The sequence below is a fragment of the Bos mutus genome, chromosome 12 (assembly GCF_027580195.1).
Source record: "Bos mutus isolate GX-2022 chromosome 12, NWIPB_WYAK_1.1, whole genome shotgun sequence".
Lineage (NCBI taxonomy): Eukaryota > Metazoa > Chordata > Mammalia > Artiodactyla > Bovidae > Bos > Bos mutus.
In genome coordinates, this window is record NC_091628.1 from 30423310 (window position 1) to 30428079 (window position 4770).

At 49.4% G+C, this 4770-nt stretch overlaps 1 pseudogene; it reads right to left on the reverse strand.

The window, feature by feature from the left end:
• Nucleotides 1-4282: 4282 nt before the first annotated feature.
• On the reverse strand, nt 4283-4372 carry LOC138990302 (small nucleolar RNA SNORA70; annotated as a pseudogene).
• Nucleotides 4373-4770: the final 398 nt, after the last annotated feature.

The window sequence follows — 4770 nt, forward strand, 5'->3', positions numbered from 1 at the left end:
GTTCCTCCGTCCATGGGATTTTCCAGGCAAGAGTACTGGAGTGGGGTGCCATTGCCTTCTCCCCCTAGCCTGCCTACCGAGTAATTAATAATAACCAAATGTATCCGACCAACATGGGAAAGTGAACTGTGCTCTATAAAGTCTGTAGTTTATGGTTTGAAGCTGGCTCAGGGTGCAGGGTTCCTGGATCATGACTGAGTTTTAATTTGTGGGAAAGGCAGTATGTTTAAAGCAATAAAAGCTTTTCCTCCCATGTCACGGCAACCTTTTGGCAAGCTTACTGGCTCTTTCTCTCAGCTATTTCTCCACCCACTTGGTCATGAGGGAACTCTGAGATTGCCTTAGGTCTCGGAGCACATCTGATCTCTCCCAAACATGCCAGATACAGTCAGACTTCGGTTCTAGTCAAGATGAAGTGGTTGCATTCCTCCAAGCCCCTCACTCTCACAACTAAAAGACCACAGACATAACACAACAGAAAAGCCTAAGAAGACTGCTTTGGCAGGGATTTGTGTGTTTTTCTTAGCTACACCTCATGCGGGACCTTAGTTCCCCAGCCAGGTATTGAACCTGTGCCCCTGCCATGGAAGCATGGAATCTTATCCGCCAAACCACTAGGGAAGTCCCCAGAAGACTCCGAAAGACAGAAAGAAGGCAGGCTTCTCAGGGTCCTCAGAACTTGAGGAACATCACAGTGGTGGGTCTCTGGGATTTCTTTATCGCCTCCAGTAGATTTCAGATATTGCCAACATATATATATTCCAGTATATTGCTGACAAAGGTCCATATAGTCAAAGCTATGATTTTTCTAGTAGACATATACTGATGTGAGAGTTGGACCATAAAGAAGTTTGAACATTGAAGAATTGATGCTTTCGAATTGAGGTGCTGAAGAAGACTCTTGAGAGTTCCTTGGACTGCAAAGAGATCCAACTGTAAGGAGATTGATCTTAGGTCAGTCCTAAAGGAAATCACCCCTGAGTATTCACTGGAAGGACTGATGCTGAAGCTCCAATACTGTGGCTTCCTGATTTGAAGAGCCAATTCACTGGAAAAGACCCTGATGCTGGAAAAGATTGAGGGCAGGAGGAGAAGGGGGTGACTGAGGATAAGATGATTGGATAGCATCACCAAATCAATGCGTATGAATTCGAGCAAGCTTTGGGAGATGGTGGAGGACAGGGAAGCCTGGTGGGCTACAGTCCTTGGGGTTGCAAAGGGTCGGACAGGACTGAGCGACTGAATGACAACATGTGCATCTTAGTTCCTTGACCAGGGATCTATCTGAGTTGCTTCCCTGGTGGCTCAGACGGTAAAGAATCCACCTGCAGTGCAGGAGACCCGGGGTTGGGAAGATCCCTTGGAAATGGGAATGGCAACCCACTCCAGTATTCTTGCCTGGGAAATCCCATGGACAGAGGAGCCTGGTGGGTTACTCACTTCAAATACAACAACATGGGTAGATTGAAAGTAAAAGGATAGAAAAAGATATACCATGTAAATAATAGTAATAAGCAGGAGTGGGTGTATTGACTTGAGTAAAGTAGACTTTAGAGCAGAGAAAATTGCTAGAGACAGAGAGGGACATTACATATGACAGACGGCTCAGGCCCTCAGGAAGACATACAGCAGTAAGATAAACCACTGCTCCAGCTTCCGTGGCACAAGTCTCTCTTCCTTCCTGGACAGTAAGAGCCTTCCAGGGCAGGAGCCACACCTTCTGGTCTTGCTCTTTCACCCAGAACATCATTGAGAAATGATTTGCATAAAATTTAGTCCATGGCAGTGCAGTGTGGCTCATAAGGACACAGTGAGGGAAGGGGAGAGAGGGGCGAATTGAGAGAGTAACACTGAAGCATTTATATTACCATACGTAAAACAGAGAGCCAGTGGGAATTCACTGCAGGGAGCTCAAATCTGGTGTTCTCTGGTAACCTAGATGGGTAGGGACGGGATGGGAGGGATGTTCAAGAGAGAGGGACATATGTACACCTATGGCTGATTCATGTTGATGTATGGCAGAAACCAGCACAATATTGTAAAGCAATTATCCTCCAATTAAAAATTTTTAAAAAAGAATAAAATGTAAGTGAAATAGTTAAAAAAAATAGAAAGTCCATGACTGCAGTGTAGCTCGTAAGGACACCCTCTTCTCTAGGCCAGCTCATCGGAAAATACCCTGATCCTGGGAAAGATTGAGGGCCGAAGGAGAAGAAGGTGACAGAGGATGAGATGGTTGGATGGCATCACCGATTCAACGGACATGAACTTGGGCAAACTCCAGGAGATGGTGAGGGACAGGGAGGACTGGTGTGCTACAGTCCATGCAAAGGGTTGGACACAACTTGATGCCTAAACAAGAAATTCTCTAGGAAGAGCCTGGGAGGAACTAGGGGACTGTTCATGGTGTCATGACTTGGTACCCATGTCATGGTGTCATGGGTACCAAGACACCCTTTGAAGCAGAACACTGGTTCACTGGTTCACTTTAGACTTGAGGTGAGGTGGGAGCCCCACTTGCCCTAAGTGCTCTCCTGTGTGGCTTGACTAGAGTCCTCCCTAAAAGCAGGGCCTCCGCCCTTCAGCTGTGCTGCAGTCCTCTTTCTGGGTCCTCCCCAGAAACCTAGGGCTTCTTATGCAAATAACGTCCCAGCTCTCCTGAGAGGCATATGCAGATTAGGCCCCACGGTGACCCTCCACGCGAAACCATATCCATAAATAACCCCAACTTTAAGACACACTGGGGTCAACCGGCATCCCCTTTGATTAAGTAATGCGCTGAAATGCAGTGAGAGTCCCATCTCATGATTGGAACGTAAATCTGAGAGAGACTGGCCGGGAATAAATAGAAACCCGTCTTGGCTGTGTCATTATGATACTCGGTGGCTGGAAAGGAAATTATTTACTTGGAAAGTCTCCGCAGTGACATTACGTGATCACTGGTACACCGCTAATGATTTCTCTGCTCCCGTTTTTTTACGGCTTAATATTTGCTCAGTGCCCAAAATTTACAGGACAGAACTTGGCAGCACCCTTGGTGAGTGAGGCCAGGGCACATGAGCCTGTGGTCAGAGAGGGAGATTTCCCTGGGGGCCGTTCAGAAGCCTGAAATCATGGGCTCCCTGCCCAGGGGGAACTCAGAGGCCAGTCTGAGCATTTCCTGACCACATGCTTCGAAGGAGCCCGTCCTGGCTCATCTCTCTGGGCAAGGAGTCCCTAACCTCCCGGCCGTGGACCAGTACCTCCAATCAGATCAACAGCAGCATTAGATTAAAAATAAGGAAGAAGTGAAGTCAAACTGTTCTGAAGCTCAGTCGTGTCCGACTCTTTGCGACCTCATGGACTGTAGCCCACTGGGCTCCTCTGTCCATGGGATTCTCCAGGCAGGAATACTGGAGTGGGTTGCCATGCCCTTCTCTAGGGCATCTTCCCAACCCAGGGGTCAAACCCACATCTCCTGCATTGCAGGCAGATTCTTTATCGTCTGAGCCACCAGGGAAGCCCAGATTAGAAATAAAGTGCACAGTAAATGTAACTCACTTGAATCACCCCAAAACCACTGCCCCACACCTGGTCTGTGGAAAAATTGTCTTCCACAAAATTGGTCCCTGGTCAAGCAGGTTAGGGACCACTGTTCTAGGGGGCTGTTTTCACTGCTGATAGTCAGACTTCAAATGCCTGTGGTCATCTTACCATGATACCCCCTTACCCGGGCCCCCTCCTTGTACCTGGCCTGACCTCCTGGCCTGCAACTGGCTGATTATTCACACATGGAGGCTCCTGCCAGTCTGGGGTTCTGCACCTGGGGTTCTGCTTCCTAGTCCCTCATCCGTGTGGGTTTCGGCCCTTGAGGCGTCTGCTCTTGTCCTCAACTTTATTGATTTATTGATGGGCCAGAGTAAGGAGTGGACAGCGCCCAGGCTCTCATGAGTTCAGGGCCGCCGTTTGTCCAGGGGGTCACAATTACCCACGTGTTTGACCCCACAGCCATCCCAGGTGAGCTGATTTTCTGCCATCATGTTTTCAAATTCACCCCCGTTAAACTTAGTAAATCCCCACTTCTTGGAGATATGGATCTTCTGACAGCCGGGGAACTTGAACCTGGCCCTGAGGAGGGCCTCAGTTACATGCTCCTTGTTCTGCAGCTTGGTGCAGAGGGACATGATGACTTGGCCAATGTGAACCCTGGCCACTGTGCCCTGGAGCTTCCAAAGGCACCACGCATACCTGGCTGGAGCCTAGACTGGGGACACCAGGCCAGTCATGAATGTCCACTGGGAAGAGCTGTCTCCAAGGTCCCTTAGGGCAACCTGTTCAACAACAGACTGAATACACTACCAAGAAGGCTGCTGTTTGCAGCCACGGCTGTCCTCAACTTTGGGGTGCATCTTGGCTTTTCCTTGTCTTCCGGGTCTCCTAGTCCTGACGTTTGACATTCCCTGGATGCATCCACACTGGTGCCCTGGCTGCTGTCAGTCATCACCCACCCAGGCAACTGCCTTTTGGACCAGAGCCCCCAGAGATGGCCCAGCTCCTCATTCCTTTCCTTCATCCATCCTTAGCCACAAAGAGTCACCCCCAAATCCAGTTTAGTCTTCCCATTACCCCACAAGGATGAGGTGACCATCTTCTGTCTTGCATCCCTCACTCTGGCCTCCATGCCGAGGGTGGGATGGCATGGGGTTAAAAGTAGGGGCTCCAGAGGCTGGACGCTACCTAGCTGCTCACCCCAGCTGTCTCTCTCTAGCTGGGAGACCCGGGACAAGTTGA